A 21,528-nucleotide genomic window follows, 5' to 3' on the forward strand; every position below is an offset into this window, starting at 1 on the left:
CTTGACCCACACAAACGCAAATCTGCTTGTACTAACTTATAAACTCACATGCAATGATGTTTGCTTTTCCCTCACTTTAGCAGAGATGCTACTGACCTATATAGTACCCTGCCTGGAGTAACTGTATGACATGCAAAGTTCAAAAGACCCAAAAGCTCCATAAGGTTCTTAATTCACACCTTATTTTTAGTCTGAAACCATCCAATCTTCCAGTCTTACCCTTCAAATGCTGTAATTTCTCTTCAAGTAGACAAAACAAACCTTGATCTGTATCTACTGTGATGACCGTATCCTGGCCCAGCCATCAAGGAGCCTCAATCCTCAATACTAACACCAGGGAGGTCGTCTTCTAGAAGAGGAAAGGATAATTAATACACACAGTAAAGTACAATTTCCCTTAAGTGCACACAGAGATCACAGTCAGTCTGGGGCTGGTTACACCCTTGCTCACCAGGTCCCCAATAAGACTCCCCACTGGCACAGCTATAGGGTCCAGGTCTCAGCCTAACTGGGAAAGCTAAAACCTCCAGTACCCTCCCTGTCCAACCAGTGCTTCATGTCCCTGCCAAGTAGCTGACACAACACACACGCACACACACACACACACACACACACACACACACACACAACACACACGCACACACCTTAAGATAAGTATTTATACAACTTCACAGACACTCCTGGGAAAGGCTGACACAGATTCTCCAACTGCACCCCTTTACCCAGACTATATGATAGTAATTACTGCCACCACCCAGTTAATAATATCAGCTATTAAAAGGCCCTTAAAAGGGTGTCCAATTATTACTGTGCAATATTAATATCCAATGGTAGTATGACTAACAGTCAAGGCTTACTTTAGAGTGGCCTATTACAATAACCTCTATAAATATGCAATGTACTCTAGAGCTTATCTCTACACAAATCAGCCACAGGTAGAAGGTTTTAAAAATATTTAATAATAAATAATTAAAACACAAGACAAAACTACTACACCACAGAGATATCTAAGAGTTCAGATATCACACAGAAACTTAAAATAATACAGTGGGACAGGTCTGATTTCAAAGAAAAATATCTAATTAATCTTTACTAGCTTTAACTATTCCTAGTATTCCCAGTATTCATATTTCATCATCTTAACACCTGGTCTGAGTTCTCAGGCCACAAACGGCATTATTTAGCAATCTAACACCTCCTCAGAAACGTACAACAATACAAGACATTTCACATGTATATGCTAGCATAAACCAAAGCAATAAAGCACGATCCATGTCTAAATTCTAGTCATAAACCTTAGCCTTAAAACAATGGGTATGCAATCTTCATCCAGCCGCCCTGGAGCCAAATTGTAAAAACATTAAAGAGATTCATAAGATCTTTTCAACTTAAAAAGACACATTTGAAATACTTGGCTTGGTTTTCCTTACAGCAGATGGCAATGTTGCAACAATCTTAAAGTTAACATTTTACAGTCTTTTCTTACATTTAAAAACACAAGCCTGTATTTTACATTTATTTATACAGTTGCTAGAATTATGTATCAAATTCTATTTGACTAGGCTGGCAGGCTTCGCCCATTTCCATCTCTCCCCAATTGTCACATCTCTTCCACCCCAGGGAACTCAAGAAAGTTTTTTCAAGTGCACCTTGAGAAACATCGCTTGAGAGTGTCAGGTTTATCTGGGTGTACCTCACCCCATTCCCTGTCTTGAGAGCCCATCTTCATTGGCATTGCTACTCCCACTCCAGTGCTGCACTGACATATATGCTTGCAACCTCAGACTCCATCTTAGCAACTTGGCATTTTGCCGAATGGCTCTGTTTAACCATGTTAGAGGGTTGCGATCTGTCATCACAGTGAATTTTCTTCCATACAGATAAGGCTGAAGTTTTTGTAGTGCCCACACTATGGCTAGACATTCCTTTTCTACCACTGCATAGCATTCTTCCCTGGGTTGGAACCTATGACTGAGATAAACCACTGGGTGCTCTTCTCTCTCTGAAGAAATCTGGCTAAGTACAGCCCCCACCCCATAGTTTGAAGCATCCACCTGCACAACAAATTCTTTGCTATAGTCTGGTCTGGCTAACACAGGAGGTCCTACCAAAGCTTCCTTAAGATTCTGAAATGCCTGCTCACATGCTGGGGTCCATACTACCTTATCTGGCCTGTTCTTCCTTGTCATGTCTGTAAGAGGAGCAGCTATGGTACTATAATTGGGAATGAACTTTCTGTAGTACCCTGCTTTCCCTAAGAATGCCCTCACCTGCTTTTTGGTAACAGGTGCAGGCCATGCCTGCATAGCTTCCACTTTGACAGGTTCTGTCCTTATCTTACCACTCCCCACTCTATTTCCTAGGTAGGAGACCTCTGCCATATCCACCTGACATTTGCCTGGCTTAATGGTCAACCCTGCCCTCTGTAGTCTGCCCAGCACATCACTGACATGCTGAAGCTGCTCTTGCCATGAGTGGCTGTAGATAGCAATATCATCCATGTAAACAAGGGCAAACCCTCCTGTTCCTGCTAAGATATGATCTACCAGCCTCTGGAAAGTCGTTGGGGCATTCTTCATCCCAAAGGGCATATTTGTGAATTCATACAAGCCAAAAGGAGTCACAAAGGCTGACTTCTCTCTAGAACTGGGAGTCAAGGGCACCTGTCAGTAACCCTTGGAAAGATCAATGGTTGTAAGATACTTAGTCCCACCCAGCTGCTCTAGGGAGTCATCTGTCCTAGGCATGGGGTAAGCATCTGACTCTGTGTGACTATTTAATTTCCTGTAATCCACACAGAACCTGGTGCTGCCATCCTTCTTTTGCACCAACACCACTGGTGAGGCCCAGGGACTGTTGGACTCTTGAATTACCTCTAGTTCCAACATCTCCTGTACCTCTTCCATCAGAGTCTGTTTGACTCTCTCAAGCACCCTATAAGGGGCCTGCCTGATAGGCCTTTGGGGTCCTGTATCCACATGGTGCTGCTCCAGGTGGGTGCTCCCTGGTTTCCCAGTGAACATGCTCACAAACTCCTGCAACACTACTAGGATTTCTCGAACCTGGGTAGGAGATAGCTGCTGGGACATTGTTAACCCTTCCAACGAAGTGTCAGCCCGAGCCTCACTGAGGAGATCAGTCACAAGATCTCTCTCAGACTCCTCCTGCAATCCACTGCAAATGCTCAGCACAAGGTCCTCCCTATCATGGTAAGGTTTCATCATGTTAACATGGTACAATTTGTACTATAGAATCCAACGACTAAAGAATGAAGGTTTCCTTAAGCAGAATAATTACGCTGCAGCTCGAACAAGATAGATTTATTGTTTAAAATGCACAGATATTCCACAAATAAAAACCAGAGAATTATATCAGATGGTTAAGCGCTTTCATCTGTTTCCACACAGACTTCATCAGAACCAACTGTTATTGCTTTACCATAGTTTAAATACCCAGTTTGGCCAAAAATTAATTAACTAATTAACTTCTTAAAGATACATTCTAGTACATAAATGCTTATGCCTTCTAAAATTAACTATCTGCACCACGAATACTAAATATAACCTGATAATGTCTACATAATAACTATAGATAAATGTATATTAAAACTATATTATATATTTTAAAAATAGACTAAGTTAAAATACATTATACACATGGATGATACATGCTAATAAATATTAAATATTAATAGATTAATAAAATAAAATGCATTATAAAGTGCTAAGAAACATAATGTATATAAATGTATTATAAATATGGAATTCCCAATGATGTGCATACAATTTAACATAGCAATTAATTATGACTAACCATAATAATAAAGAATAAACAAATATAAAAATTTAAAAATGTAAAATTTATTTTATTAATCTATTAACATTTATTAGCATGTATCATCCATGTGTATAATGTATTTTAACTTAGTCTATTTTTAAAATATATAATATATTTTTAATATACATTTATCTATAGTTATTATGTAGACATTGTCAGGTTATATTTAGTATTCATGGTGCAGATAGTTAATTTTAGAAGGCATAAGCATTTATGTACTAGAATGTATCTTTAAGAAGTTAATTAGTTAATTAATTTTTGGCAAAACTGGGTATTTAAACTATGGTAAAGCAATAACAGTTGGTTCTGATGAAGTCTGTGTGGAATCAGATGAAAGCGCTTAACCATCTGATATAATTCTCTGGTTTTTATTTGTGGAATATCTGTGCATTTTAAACAATAAATCTGTCTTGTTCGAGCTGCAGCATAATTATTCTGCTTAAGGAAACCTTCATTCTTTAGTCGGTGGATTCTATAGTAGTTTGTTTGTTCGTGGAAGTAGTTTCCTGATGGCAGGTACTCCAGATGTGATGCAAGCTTCATTGAACAAGGAAGATTTTCTTATCCTTACGTACGGATTTAACTTTGCTTCAAACGGAGGTCTCTAAACTTGTGGAACTAGTGAGTCTTTTAACTGCCAACTCAGTACCGGTGGCAGTTACGGAAAATCCAACCTTAGTAAAAGGCAACAATGCGTGTACTGGAATTAACACTAGTACTCAGGTTGAAATACCAAACGGGCAATATTGTAAGATAAAAGAAGGGATTCAGTCCGAAAATGATTCGTTGGAATTGGGTAACAAGCAGACGGAGAACATTACATCGCCTGAAGCTGAATTTACATTTGATTTTAGTTTATTTCATTCTCAAAACGAAGCTCAGCGTTTGGGAGCGAGACCCAAGCATAAGCAACCAGTTAAAACGTATTCAGCTATCATGAAAAAACAAACTGAACTTCAAAAAGGTACTGTTAGCAACAAAATAATTTCTAGTCCCTTTAACAAGTTTAAAACAACTGTTGAAAAAAGAAGAAATGATATGGGACATAAATACATTAGTAATAAGCAGAATTATGATGTTATAGATAACTTTTTAAATTATGAGTATGATTTTGTCTATGAGAATGGTCATTGTAGTGTGGATGACAAAAGGAAACACTCATTTACATCTGTGGAGTCTGTAAAAGAAAAAATACAAATGTTAGGTAGGAAATTGTTCAATATGAAATGTATAAAATTGGATGATGCTTATTAAACAAAGTCCCAACCCATGCATATTGTACCCAAAGGAATTAGGTTTTTAAATTACCTTTGGGAATAGAGTATAATGCTGAAAATATCTGTGCATTTAATAAAATGTTTGATGATTTTGGGTACACATATATGAAACTATTAATTAAGAATAATGATGCTAAACTCTCTGCATTATTAAATGAAATAGATACTTTGAATGAAGATATATCACAAGATATTGCTTTTGAACAATGGAGAGATTTTTATTTGAAACAATTTCATACAGCTGAAAACAAAGCTATAAATATCTATAACAGGAAACAAAGGAAGATACAACGAGATGTAGAACAATACAAAAATAATAGAGTGTACATATGGCCACATGACAAAAGAGTTAATGAAAAAGAAAGATTTTTACATGATAGAAATAGATATAGGAAAAATGAAGGGGAAGAAAATTTTCAAGGGGGCAGATTTTATCCAGCCCGAAACAGCAATACAGAAGGGAATATTAAAACAAGTACCTGTCATTCACCAAATCAATACAGAATATACTAATATAGGAAACAATACACATACCAGTGTGAATGATAGATCTAAGGAAGATGAGACATTAAAAAAGGTACCAGCAGTTGGAACAAACATAAAGATAGTAGAAAGAAAAGGTAATTATACCTTATATACTTATAAAGGTTTTCAAGTATACAATTATACTGAATATGCAATTGGTCAAGAATTTTTTACTTTATTCAGTAAAGGGATGAAATACATACCCACATCAGGGTTTAAACTAGTTGATATGATTAAGGAAATAAAATGTATTGTAGAAGGTTAAATTTAGCATTGGAATTCGGACAAAATGATGAAAATAAAGATCACATGACAAACAATAAGTTAAAGAAAAAAAGTTCTTATATTCCAGTGGCAAATGCACAAGTTGCCAATTATGAAAAAATGGTGTGCAAGGATATCTATTGGTTATATAATAATATAAAGACTGTAGATGCATATAAAAATGCAATTGAGGACAATTTGACTAAAATGAACGGAGATGTCTGGAATCAATTATGAAAAGAAAGAGTTAAGAATTATGAAGCCAGACAAAGGAGGGGCATTGTAATTTACAACAGTTTTGATTACAACGGTGATACATAATATACTATATCTTTCTGGAAATTATGAAGTCATTTCTTTAAATCAAGTCAACATAGGTCACAGAAGAATAGATTTAGTCATCGAAGAATATTTGATAGACAACAGGATTACAAATGAGACCTATAATTTCATTAAGAACGATTTTCCTATAGTAGCCAATATAATAGGCATCCCAAAGGTACATAAATGTAAGGACAACCCTCCTTTTAGACCTATAATATCAGGGTCCAAATCAAAAACATTTAACTTGGGTGTAACTATAGATAGTTGGACCAATATTCCTTATTTAATAAAGGATTTTTGGCATTTTTTGAGCAAACTTACGCAGGATTTATGGAATAGTGGATTGGTTTTTGTGACAATTGATGTCGTTGATTTATTCTCATGTATTCCCAAAGAATGTGGTTTGGAATTTTTTAGCAATAGTTTGAGGGCGTATTCAAAAATGTCATGGGAGAAAATTAGTTTAATTGTGGACATGATGAGTTTAGTTTTAGACCACAATTATATTCAATTTCAAGGGGAGTTTTTTAAGCAAAGTAGAGGGGTAGCTATGGGCGCTTCTTGTGCCCCCATCTTTGCAAATCTTGTAATGGCAGAATGGGAGTCAAAATATGTGTTTCAAAGTAAATTTTTCCACCACATAGCTTTATATGTTAGATTTTAGATGACCTTTTTATTTTATGGAATGGTACGCATGATGAAATAATTTCTTTTATTAAATATATAAATGACACAACTGATTTTTTGAAATTTACATACAATATTAACAAAAATGGAATAGCATATTTAGATACATACATAAGTCATACAAGGTATGGTTTTGAATCCAAAATATATAGGAAAAATACATTTTCTAATGATTATATAGAATATAGTAGCAGTCATCCACCATATATTTTTAAAAATGTGGTAAAAGGACAGTGTGTTAGAGCAGCACGTATGTCATCAAGTAAAGATATAATGGAAAAGAATTACAAACAATATTTAATATGTTTAGTAGCAGGGGTTATCCCAACACTATGTTAAATGATGTAGTTGGATATGTTAAACGACAATGGGGCATAAAGTTTTTGCCTCTTTTAGGTACATCATACATTTGCGTTAAAGGAAAAGATGTGAGGGAGTCCCCAGTAGCATTTAATAGAGTGTGTGTGATTATGTACACACCTTTTGCAAATCATATAAAGGATATATTGAATAGACATTGGGATATGATAACAATTACTGAAAGTGTAGCCATGGTTTTGGGCAAACAACCAAAATGTGTATTTAAAACTGCTCCAAATATTAAAAAATTGTTAGAGAGGGCATCATACATCGAGAAATGCAAGAGTACTATTAAGGGAACTTCGAAATGTAGTTCATGTAGTCAATGTAGATATATACATGAATCAGTAAGCATTAAGTTAGAGAACTTCCACAAGACATATATAAAATGCAGGGCAGGAAATTGTAATACACAACATGTAGTTTATCCTGCCACCTGCGTAGCCTGCCCAGCATTTTATATAGGAAAGACAGAGAGGAAGTTCAAAAAACGTATATACGAGCATTATTATAGGATACAGAAAAATGATATGAAGAATGCCTTATATAAACACATACACAGCAGAGGACACAATCACACATTTAAGTTTTCCATTATTGAACACATTGACTGTACCGAAAGAGGAGGTAACTGGAAAGTTTACTTAGCATTACTGGAAAGCAAGTGGCAGATATTTACTGACGCCACAAGATTTCCAGGCATAAATGATAGTATCAGCTTGAAACCTTTCCTAATTTTGGAATAAACTATACATTTTGCATTTTCAAATGTAATTTCAATGCAACATAACTGTGATTTATTTTAAATTTTTATATTTGTTTATTCTTTATTATTATGGTTAGTCATAATTAATTGCTATGTTAAATTGTATGCACATCATTGGGAATTCCATATTTATAATACATTTATATACATTATGTTTCTTAGCACTTTATAATGCATTTTATTTTATTAATCTATTAATATTTAATATTTATTAGCATGTATCATCCATGTGTATAATGTATTTTAACTTAGTCTATTTTTAAAATATATAATATATTTTTAATATACATTTATCTATAGTTATTATGTAGACATTATCAGGTTATATTTAGTATTCGTGGTGCAGATAGTTAATTTTAGAAGGCATAAGCATTTATGTACTAAAATGTATCTTTAAGAAGTTAATTAGTTAATTAATTTTTTTGGCGCCAAAACTGGGTATTTAAACTATGGTAAAGCAATAACAGTTGGTTTTGATGAAGTCTGTGTGGAACCAGATGAAAGCGCTTAACCATCTGATATAATTCTCTGGTTTTTATTTGTGGAATATCTGTGCATTTTAAACAATAAATCTATCTTGTTCGAGCTGCAGCGTAATTATTCTGCTTAAGGAAACCTTCATTCTTTAGTCGATGGTACAATTTGTGCCCCTGCCATCTGCCTAGCACTTCCACCATGTAGTTAACATCACTTACCTTTCTTACCACCTTGTAGGGTCCCTCCCAAGCTGCTTGCAACTTGTTGTGTCTGACAGGAATGAGAACCATCACCTGCTGCCCTACAGCATACCCTCTAGCTCGAGAATTCCTGTCATACCAACCCTTTTTCTGTTGTTGGGGTTCTGCCAAGTTCTCCTGGGCCAGGCCCATGAGTTCCCTGAGTCCTGTCCTGAGGTTCAGGGCATATGCCACAACAGACTCCTTGTGAGACTCACACTCACCTTTCCACTCATCTCGAATTAAATCTAGAGGTCCCCTCACCCTATGCCCATACAACAACTCAAAGGGTGAAAAACCTGTGGATTCCTGGGGAACCACTATGTAAGCAAACAACAGATGGGGCAAATATTTGTCCCACTCCCTCTTAAACTGATCTGCAAATGCCCGTAGCATGGACTTAATTGTAGAGTTTTTGTCTCAACAAGACCATTAGTCTGAGGATGGTAGGGGGTGGCCTTCATGTGCTTCACCCCAGAGGACTGCCACAGACAAGCCAGCAGGTCTGATATGAAATTGGTACTTCTGTCAGCCAGTATTTCTTTTGGGAAACCTACCCTGCTGAAATCTCTAGCAAAGCATTTGCCACCTTCTCGGCCTTAATGTAGGACAAAGACACGGTCTCAGGGTATCGTGTAGCATAAACTGCAATCAATAGGATATACTTTTTCCCTGTGGAACTTGGGGTACTCAGAGGATCCACAATATCCATAGCTACCCTCTGAAATGGCTCCTCAATCACAGGCAAAGGCATCAAAGGAGCTCTCATCTTGTCTCATGCCTTGCCTACCTTTTGGCACTGCTCACAGGTCCTGCAGTACCCTGTTACATCTCTGGAAATTCCAGGCCAATAGAAGTTTTGCATAATACACCTCTTTGTACATTTTATGCCCATATGACCTGCAAAGGGAATATCATGAGCTATGGCTAGAAGTGCCAGATGGTAAGCTCTAGGCACTACCAACTGCTGTACTCTCTCACCTTCTAGCCCTCCCTCAGGGTTCCACTCTATGTACAGTAACCCTTTGTTCCAGTATACAGACTCCCCCTTCCCTTGAGAATCAGGTGCCTCCCTAGTTACCTGTCTCAGGCCTTGCAATGCAGGGTCTGAGAGCTGAGCCTTTCTCAAGTCTTTGCTTGTAATCCTTCCCAGCTCCCCTTCCACAGAAAGTCTGGCATCCTCTGACAGCGGTCCCTCACTGTCAGCCTGGGTATTACTACTCACCTCTACCTTTGCAGTTACGCTGTCCAAGGGAACATCAGTATCCACATGCAGCTGTGGCTCACTTTCAGTCTCACTGCTATAGCATAGCTCAATCCCTGAAGTAACCACCTCAGCAGTCCTGGCTGCAAGTATGCAGTCTGTCTGGGTCTCCCCAGGCTACCAGACCCACATGCTTGTCTCCTAGCCTCACTGCATGTAACTGCATAAGTACATAGTACTGTCTCATCCAAATCCTTCCCTCTCAGGACATCTGCAGGATGGTAGTTCAATACCCCCTGTTGTCTCAAGACAACCTACTGTTGGTATTTTGTCTTTTCCACTTACTGGCTCCCTCACCTTTGGTTCCCCACCTTTCCTCCATGGACACTTGTATGCCACATGGCCCCACTGATTGCATTCAAAACATTTCACCCTAGGTCCTGGGCATATACCTGGATTAGTGGCTTCCCCTGCTACTGACAGATTCTGTTGGGGCAGTCTGTGCTGCCCACCATGGGTTCCTTTAGTCCTGAGGTCCCCCTTTTTGTGCAGGGCTGCCCTGCTTGCTAGGTATAGGTCTCCCTTCTTCCCCAATTCCTCTGAAGTAGCACACTGTCTATCAGCTAACCAGATCCTCCTGTCCTCAGGCAAAGTGCTAAGGGCTTGTTCCCTTACCAAAAGTTCTGCCAGCCCTTTAAAAGTAGTGACCTGACATCCACTCACCCAGCTATAAAAGTAAGTGCTCAGTTCAGCAACATATTCATATACATTTTCATCTGCCTTGTGTCTATGTTCACAAAACTTTTTCCTATACATTTCAGGTGTTAGCTTAAAACATTCCAATAAGGGTCTTTTTACAGCAGTATAATCATGCATTTTTGCTAAAGAAGTTTCAGCTTTACCATGGAGTAAGGGGGTCAGGAACCGTACCCGGAGCCCTTGGTCAACTTCATACTGTTTAAATACCTGCTCAAACATATGAATGAAGCTATCAAAATTATCCCCCTCTTTAAACTGTGGAAGAAATTTATTGACCTTTTGTGCTTCTGGGGTCCAGTTACTCCCTTTCCCATTACCTCCATGACTCTGGCAAAGAGTCAGCATTTCTCTCTCGTGCCTCCTCTGCCATTCATTTTCCTCAGCTTGTAGACTCCTCATTTTTTGACTGCTTCTATTTCCATAAGCCTGGCCTCCAACTCAAGTCTCTTTAGCTCCAGCTGGATTTTTAAGTCCACTGCAGAAAGGTTGAGCTGTCCATTCTCTGAGGATATTGTATCTCCACTGTCATTCTGATTGTTCTCCAGGCTGCTGTTTTCTGATGCGGCTGTAACCAAGGCTGCAATCAGGTCTGCTTTAGTCAGGTTTCCATGCACCAGTCCCTTAGCCTGGCACATCTCTGCCAGCTGGCTCCTTGTCAGCGTTCCATACTCTTCTGCTGACATGCTGCCTGCTCAGCCTAACTAACAGTAAGCTAACAAAAGAAATAAAACAATTGTGATCTGAACTCTAAGTATACACTGCATGGCTGTTTTAGAGTACAAAACACTTTTAGAGATCACTGTACATAAGCTACAAGAATTGCTCTACCCACACCACTACAAGCCAATTAGTATGTGAAGTAGATCCCACCACTGCCACCACTTGTGATGACTGTGCCCTGGCCCAGCAATCAAGGAGCCTCAATCCTCAGCACTAACACCAGGGAGGACATCTCCTAGAAGAGGAAAGGATAATTAATACACACAGTAAAGTACAATTTCCGTTAAGTGCACACAGAGATCACAGTTAGTCTGGGGCTGGTTGCTCCCTTGCTCACTAGGTCCCCAATAAGACTCCCCACTGGCACAGCTATAGGGTCCAGGTCTCAGCCTAACTGGGCAGGCTAAAACCTCCAGTATCCTCTCTGTCCAAGCATTGCTTCATGTCCCTGCCAAGTAGCTGACACAACACACACACACTTTGAGATATATATTTATACAACTTCACAGACACTCCTGGGAAAGGCTGACACAGATACTCCAACTATTCCCCTTTACCCAGACTATACAGTAGTAATAACTGCCACCATCCAGTTAATAATATCAGCTATTAAAAGGCCCTTAAAAGGGTGTCCAATTATTACTGTGCAATATTAATATCCAATGGTAGTATGACTAACAGTCAAGGCTTACTTTAGAGTGACCTATTACAATAACCTCTATAAATATGCAATGTACTCTAGAGCTTATCTCTACACAAATCAGCCACAGTAGAAGGTTTTAAAAATATTTAATAATAAATAATTAAAACACAAGACAAAACTACTACACCACAGAGATATCTAAAAGTTCAGAGATCACACAGAAACTTAAAATAATACAGTAGGACATGTCTGATTTCAAAGAAAAATACCTAATTAATCTTTACTAGCTTTAACTGTTCCTACAAGAAATCACAGTGCTAAAAACTTACATGTGAGCATAAGGCAGAGTGCTGGTAAGTTAGATGTCCAAAGTCAAAATGCTTTTCGTCTCTTGTGAGAAATAATATTTAAACATTACTAACAAACATGTCTTTAAGGCCCTCCCAAAATTACATCAATTTTGACACTTAGGTTTTCCCAGTATTCATATTGCATCATCTTAACACCTGGTCTGAGTTGTCAGGCCACAAACTGCATTATTTAGCAATCTAACACCTCCTCAGAAATGTACAATACAAGACATTTCACATGTATATGCTAGCAGAAACCAGAGCAATAAACCACCTTCCACATCTAAATTCTAGTCATAAACTTTAGCCTTAAAACAATGGGCAGTAAATCTTCATCCAGCTGCCCTGCAGCCAAATTGTAAAACATTAAAGAGATTCATACGATCTTTTCAATTTAAAAAGACACATTTGAAATACTTGGCTTGGTTTTCCTTACAGCAGATGGCAATGTTGCAACAATCTTGAAGTTCACATTTACAGTGTTTTCTTACATTTAAAAACACAAGCCTGCATTTTACATTTATTTATACAGTTGATAGAATTATGTATTAAATTCTATTTGACTAGGCTGGCAGCCTTCGCCCATCACTCCCCAATTGTCACATCTACCATCAGACTTAAAAAGCACAGAGCCATGGCTAGTCCCTCCAACTTTTTCTCCGAGAGAGGAAAACACAACTCATTGTACATATGTATTAAAGCCTTCTTCCCTTCTTCACCTCCCTCATAATGCTTGCCTACTAAAAGAAAATCATCAAGATAATGAATGACCCTCTGATGACCCTCCTCTTGCTGCCATATCCAGTGAACAGCAGAGCTAAATTTCTCAAAAGTGGCACATGCCACAGCACAAACTATGGACATGGAATTATCAAAATAAACTTGTTGTCAACCACCATACCCAATAATGGCCATTCATTCTACAGTACTTGCAACAAACAGAATGCTGATTCTATTTCAACCTTCACCAGCCAAGGATCAACAAACCCTTTAATCACCTCCACCACACTGTCCCAAGACACATACCTGACCTTTGAGTCTTCTTTTCAAATACAGTTATTAATGGAGTCACCCTGCGGAAAGGAAAATTGGGGAATCTTATGAAACTTCCCAGTCAACTTCTTGGGAACCAACCCCAAAAGGGATACCTTAAAACAAACAAAAGGATGGGAATAAAAAGGGCTCAATAGCCTCACAGCCCTCAACTCCTTCTCAGCCAGGGTCTGCAAAATGTCTTCCTTCCCCTGAACAGAAAGCAATTTTTTACAAACCACACCATCCCCTACCTTACCAGATTTAATGGAAACCCCACTGGTGAGCACCAAAACCCTCAATATCCAGAAAACCTGCCAAAAATCATCACTATACATGCTCCTTAATGGGTGAATGGGAATGCAGACATGCCCCTTTGACCACATATGAAACACCACCTCTAAGCCCTCAGAAATTACCCCACTGTTGCTGACTTTTCAACAAGGGAGTCCCCCATTTCTCAGTGCTGAAACCATCTGCACCTGCTTTACTTCCCAATGCCATTGTGAAGCCAAATGTTCCAAGCACAAACCAAACAACTGTGCAAAAATCTGCATGCCAGCCAGACACATCTACCAGAGTTAAATTCCCAACAAATGCCACCCTTCTATCCCAACCCTATTTATCCTAAGCTGCCACTCACACTGTCTACCATCATAGCCAGTCAAATATCCAAATGCCTCACTTCTGATTTCCGAGATTGATCAACAGTCTTCTATTTGCACAACCACTGATTCTACCATAACCATGCATCTCCGTAACTTAACCTCTGTGCCTCATAGATTTTTAAAAAATAAGCAAACAGTGGTAGAGCTTGTGAGCAGTCCTTCTCCAGACAGACTGCCATATAATAAACAAAGCCCAGCATCCAATTTTCCCAAGTTCTGGCTCTTAACCCTTCCCATTCTCCTCTGGCCAACTCCGCTAGTACTGCCAACAAGTGCTTATTCCCTGCCATATCTGCCTCAACTAGATGCTGCACACTGTGGCATCAATAAGCTCAAATATATCAACATACTCACCTTTCCATATCTTCTCCTTCACAGAAGTAGGAATATGCAGGGTAAGGCCCCCCTTCATTTGTCGACAATGCCTGAGTAGCCAACCAATCCCCAAGGTGTACTGCAAAATTCGAACCCACCTGCTGCTGAAGTTGATGCAAACACTCTGCAGCTGATCATAAGCTCCTTGACAACAGACAGCACCCTTTGTCCCCAACACCTCTGAACTAGGCATATCTTCCGGCACCCACTCTCCCCCACGTGAGTTACTCACTACTTTCAACACAATCCCCATCAACCAAATCTTGCAGCACTTTGCTTAAACCTCCCAAAACAGCACACCCACTCTTTAGAGCACTCAACATATTATCATTACCTGTAGTTGTGCCCAGATTTGCTCCTTCCATGGGAACAACTTCATTGACAGAACCAGCTGCCAATTTTCTGGCACGCTTCCCTCTGGTGGTCGATGTCCGCCTCTCTGCCTGCACTCATCTCCTGCATTTGGGCACACTAGACACTTCAAGTGCAGGTGGAACCACTGCTAGTGATTTACTGAATAACTCCTCTACTTGAGCCACAATAGCTGACAATCTCTCCTTTAAACTGCAATTTGTCACCTTCCAAAATAGAGAGGGAACAGGTCAGTTTGAGTTTAAAAGTAATTAAAGTATTTAATCTGAATTAACATACTTAGGTTTGGAGATCATACCCCCATTGATTGTATAAATTCTTTCACCCACAACCACAGCCAACTCTAATATCTAAATTGTAATTGTCACACTATTAGCTACAGTGCTGGAAGGATATTGTGCTTCATAAATTCAGAAGGACAAGCAGCCATGTATTTAAACATGATGCTTATTATAGACTATCAGAAACCCAGTCACAATGAACTCAAGACCCAAAAGTTAAAGGAATGGCTGCAACAAGTGCTAATGCAAAAGGCCTGATCAAGCAACCCCCCAATCTGCCAAACAACCATACGCACACATCCACATGACACACAGATCTACTTAGACCAACACATGGGTCAATGCACCTAACAACAGCCCGTCAAAAAGTACAACCAAATAACAGCTTCACCTTTGATCTTCTACAGCGCTGAGAGCCCAAATACATAAACAAACTCTCAAGCATGAACTCCACCAATGAACCCAAGGTGAGTCAGAGGGACGAAAAGCCCATAGGGACAGGATGTTGCAGCACCACCTGATGCAAGGCATGCTGGTTCATAGGTTCATAGGTAGGTACTAGGCTATCGGCCCTGGGGCTTGTACAAGCCCAGCCAAAAAGGTACCCTGGCTTTTGCCACCCAAGAAAATTATTTTCCTGTCCTACTGTCGAGCAGAGCCACAGAGGTGATCCCCAGGGTGAATTTCATATTTCCCATCCAATCATCAATATTTTTCTTGAAGAGTGCTAATGAAGAGCTTTGTTTGATATAGATAGGTAGTTTATTCCAGAGTATGGGAAGTCTCTGGGACAGGAATCTATCCCTCCGGCATGTTCTGTTTATTGTGGTGACAAGGTTTAGGTCCCTAGAGCGTGTAGCTCGGAGGGATTGGGATTTCTTTAAGTGGAGCATGCCCAACAGCTCTAGGTTTGACATAGCTTTGTATGTTAGGCAGAGATCACCTCTGAGTAGGCGATATGCGACGGAGTAAAGCTGCCAGCAAACAAATAGCCTACACCTGGAGACAAGACACCCACTGAAGATTGCCCTAGTCTCCAGTGTTGTTCTTTTTTTCTTTATTTTTTTTGAAAACAATATACTCAACAGCCCCATCAAGCAAAAGGGCAAGTAAGCCAAATGTTTCAATGAGATCACTAGCACAGCATAACACCCCCCTAAACGCACTCATCAAGCTCACAGGCTCCCTCCTAAATGCAGTAAACTACCAAAACCTACAGCAAGACCAGAAAAAAGGGGACTATTCTGCCATAACTCACAATACAGCTTGCTCTCTCCTAAGTAACCAGAGGCCTACCTGTACCACAATACCTACTACTGATCATCTTGGATGTAAATCTGCTATTCTCAGCAAGCCCATGCCAGAATCTGATTCCCTAACTGACAAATACTGTATAAACCAACTAATTCCTCTCCTCTCTTTACTTCACTTCCTGCCTACATTAACCCTTAACTTCCTGTCTCCCAAACTATCTCCCTAACTCATTGCCTGATTTCACACAATCCAGCCATTTCCCCACCCTCCCTCCCTACTGCAATGTCTCTGGAACAATTAGTCAGTGCCTAAACTACATTTTTGTTCAAAAAGTATGTTTTTGCTGTTTATTTCTGATTCCGTCATTGATGTTTGCATTAAAGTGTGTAATTATCTTTGTTCTTATCTAGTTTGTCTAATGAGAATTTTGTACATTTTTTTTTTTCATTTCCACTGAGACTACATAAAAGTAAAGGCAAAAATGTTTTTCTAAGAATATTTCTACTTTTTCCCACAATTGTCCAGCTTCAGCGTTAGCATATTTAGAGATACAGGTGTATGAGGGCATAGCCCCTTCAAAAGGCATTGGCTTTATATTTTATTTTGGTTTTATATCAGAAATCAATGTATTGCTGTCAGAATCATGAAAGCTACTGAATGACATAAACTTGCTGCAGTATCAGACTTTGTATTTACAGTTTGCCGTTTGCAGTTTGAGTCTTGCTGCTCTGAGGATTTTGTTTTATTTTATTTTATTTTTGTTTTATATAAATGTGTTCACCAGGGTATTGCACTGGGGTAGAACCACAGTTGTTACTACTTCAACATTCATCCAGGCTGCGTATCAAAGTTCTCCTGTTATTTGAGCTTAAAACTGTCATACCCTTTGAATGGGTGGCCACTGTGGTGCAGTGGTTAGCATTGCTACATCACAGCAAGAAGTTCCCTGTTTGATTTTCAACTGAGAGTGCCTTCTGTGTGGAGTCTGCAAGTCCTCCCTGCAGTTGCATGGGTTTTCTCTGGGTGCTCTGTTTTCCTCCCACATCCCAAAGACATGCTGCAGATGGACTGGACACTCTAAATTGCACTAGGTGTGTGTGTGTGTGTGCGCGCATGTGTGTGTGTGTGTGTGTGTGTGTGTGTGTGTGTGTGTGTGTGTGTGTGTGTGTGTGTGTGTGTGTATGTGTGTGTGTGTGTGTGTTTGTTTCTGTGGACCATTGTTCCAATGTGACAACTCATAATGGGAAAAGCCGAAAGAACACACTCCCAGAACATGTGATTAATGCGGTACACTGGCTCCTCCCTTCATCAACATTTAACTCTTCACTTTTCTACTTTCATTTTGCAACTGCAAGTTTCATGGTGTTAAAAATTATGATTGCAATATCCACATTTGCTATATACATATTCAGTGCCACTTCCTGAGGTTAGCAGAAGATTCCAAAACTTCATTCTAGTCCTTCTGATTGCCCTCTCTTCTGTTAAACTAATATAGCTCAGTGCATCTTCTTTTTTATTCTGTAATATTAGCCTATATTAAGCCTCCTACCCATCTTTTCAGCATATATTAAAGATATCATCAATACTGCCAAGGTACATTTCTCAAAGTTGACCTTTGCCCACTTCTGCTTCCCTCCTTCAGGAAATATGCATCACCACATAGTAAACAGTTGCTTGCAATTGTTAGTTCTGCATAGTAGAAGTGTTACATCAGGGGCATAAGAAGATAGTGAAAAGCAAGAGATGTGCAGGGTCAGTTTTCTCCCAAAGTGATTGATAAGTCCAACTGGGAAGTATAGCAGTGCTCTGTACAGCAGCATCCAGATATTTGTTAACAAACCTTTGCAAAGGTAAGTGTTGCAATACTTCTCTGTATTGAGATAGTTGGCTCTGAACAAAAGAACAGTTAACAACTCTAGAAATATGTGATGCCTTTATGGAAGTGCCTGAAGACTCTGCTTACACTTGCTCCTTCAGTAGCGTAGCAGTGGGATCTCTAAAGAATTTACCTCATTTAGTAGAGTTCTAAGCAGGACATGCCTATTTGGAAGACATATACAGTAGTCTATTTCTGGAATTTGAAATTAGTCCACTGAGCGAATGTACAGAATGCAGTTTTCCAGTCTACCAGATGGAATATATCCACTAATTTATGTATACTTTTCTGGCTCCAAATTGTCCAAAAGACTGTTAGCTTCTCTATGAGCAGATGCCAGTATTGTTATATATAAATTGGGAATCACTTTATATCCTCGAAATACTGAAATGTCAAAATTCAGTAATTCGAAGCTATAAAGTCAAATTTTTGAAACATAGAAAACTCAGAAGCGTGAAATTCAAAATCTCGCACACTGGAGATTTTGAATTCCATGCTACTACTCCACACACACACACACACACACACACACACACACACACACACACACACACACACCCTCCTCCCCACACACAAACACAAGATCTCTACTACATAAAAGCTGGGGGGCAAGCCCCCCTGCACCCCCATGTGGGGGGCTGTGCCCCCCACACACCCCCTACTTAAATATTCTAACTCTGAGGTTGCACTACACACAAACAGACACACACACACCACCACACAAGCTACATTCTGCTCACACACACACATCACAGCAAAAAAACCCACTCTAACACACACCACAGCCCTTACCCAAAACCCTTAACACACACTTACCTGAATCCGTAACCAAACCTCCAGTATTCGAGGTTTTGAAATTCGCACTTCTGAGCTTTCGCTCTTTTCAGGATTCCACTTTATGGGCTCGAAATACTGAATTTCGACATTTCAGTGTTTTGAGCTTCTAAAGTAAATCCATAAAGTGATAGTACTACATTAAGAATAAGTACCCATAAGGTTAATCAACAGTTCAGGTACTACATGGTTCTGCTTGCTTTTAGACTTGTTGCTCTGTTAGTAAACCGGATGAGCTCATTAAGCTTTGGATATTGTGTGTATGTGTTATACCACCTATTCTCTTGGTCTAGGGTAGATCTGAAGAACTCATACATCATACCACAGATACTTTTAAAAGGTTCCCTATTACGCCGTCACAGACGCAGGTTGCCAAATGCGTCTTTGTCGTACAGTAAAGCGTGAAAAGGCAAAATAGCAAAGTGGCATTTCAGCAAATTCTTTCCCTGGGAAAGAATTTATTTGGCCACTTTCACTACTTTGCCTTTTCGGCACTGTAGTGTGATCTCGGAGTTGGTATATTTAAGTAGGGGGTGTGGGGGACACAGCCCCCCACATTAAGTAATGTTTTACTGTTTTTTTTTTTTTGTTTTTTCGGAACAGCGATTTTTTTTCCATTGGAAAATAATGGCTGTTCTGAAGTTTCGACGTTGTAAGCTTTCACTTACATGGGGTTGATTATCTGTTGTTCACTCTTCTGAACGTGCAATATGATAATGTAGACCCTTTTAAAAGAGGAGGTGGGTATTATAAGACAGTGCATTGCTATTGTTTCCCTTAGAGTTATAAGCAATTACTTCACCAAGAATGAGAAATTACATTGCTTACATGGGTTGAGCTTTCTCTATTGTGTCAAAAATAATCTAAATGCAAGGAACTACCAATTAAGTAGGCCTCTAGTTTAGGCCACAGTGGGAGTGAAAACTATAGTTCTGCAAGATGTGCCTTAGTATAATACCCAGATTTTACAAATTTTAGGACCCATCCTTCATTGAAGTATATATGTTATTTTTAATTATGGCATGTCTCCCACATCACACAAATTGTTGGTAAGTTTCTGAATTTTCCCCAAGTCAGAGTTTTGAATGTGGTGTGGGTACATGGACAAAACCTCATGTTTAAAGCACTGATCCTTTACAACGGTGATAAATGCAGTATACTTCAAATGTGCACTGAGATACATAACTTTTGTCAAAGAGAATGGAGATTTATGTGCCAGAGGCAGTCAGAGAAAGGGTGTAATTTTATTTCAAGATATGTAGGTGGAGATTTATAGCAACAGGAAAGTATGTTGTGAGACACTTAAGTCAGTGTAGTTATTAAAGAATTCAGATTGAATGACTTATATTCACTCGAGTTTATTTTTAACCCCAACAATGTCTAGAATTCTTCAAACAACTGAACAATTTAAAGAGGAGGGTAGGGAGGGGAGGGGAGAGGAGAGGAGAAGCCTGTCTCTGGAACAGACTTCCCATACACATCAAACAGAGTACATCGCTGACCCTCTTCAAGCGCAACCTTGATAAGTGGATGGGAAAATATAAATTTGTCCCATGGGTTCCACCTGTGTCACTCATTGACTGTGGTTTCTTTTTTGGGGGTAAACTCTTGGCTAGGCTTGAAAGGACCCCAAGGCCATTAGCCTAGTAACCTCCTATGATCCTATGCTCCAATAAGAGAAGAGAAGAGAAAGGTGCAGAGCAGGGAGCAGTAGAGGAGTGATAACCCTTGATGACTGAAGGAAAGAAGAAGAAACTGGGTACAAATAAATGGACTGGATGACTATGAGAGTGAGAGGTGCCAGGCGAAAAGCTGTAGAAGGGAGGACAGGTTATGTGGTAGTGGAGCTGGCAGTGGGAGGCAAAGTCATGGATGAATGGAGATTGCAGCTCTTATGTGGTAGCTGAGGTAAGAGCTTGGCAAAAACATGGAGGTTGCATGGAGCTTAGCAGTGGCATGAGCAGTAAGCAATAATGGTTTTAGAGGTGGTGTATGAGCTTCTTTGACTTGTGTCTGGAAGAGGCTTTGTGGAAATGACCATCATCACTAACTCTATGTTTGTGATGAGACTAAACATTTGTGAATGGAAAGTAGAAAAATGCATATCAAAACTGAATGTTTGAAAGGGGAGTTCATGAACCATGTCCTGGAAAAGGCATTATGTAGCAGATATATAAACAAAATAAGACAAACACAGTCCACTTTCTTTCTGGAGTAAAGGATGAACTCTGATACTTGTATTGAACCTTGGGGCTAAACAGCCCTCAAATCAATGGAGGCCAGCCCTTTCTGTAATAATGACAACCAAAATGTAAAAAAAGAATCTTCTAAAGTGATCTCTGTAAATATTGGTTAGAGTAAATTTAAATAAAAGTGCAACAAATGTTATCTGGAAAATATAGGA

This window comes from Protopterus annectens, chromosome 7.part0 (assembly GCF_019279795.1).
Source record: "Protopterus annectens isolate FY-2018-M chromosome 7.part0, PAN1.0, whole genome shotgun sequence".
Taxonomy (NCBI): domain Eukaryota; kingdom Metazoa; phylum Chordata; order Ceratodontiformes; family Protopteridae; genus Protopterus; species Protopterus annectens.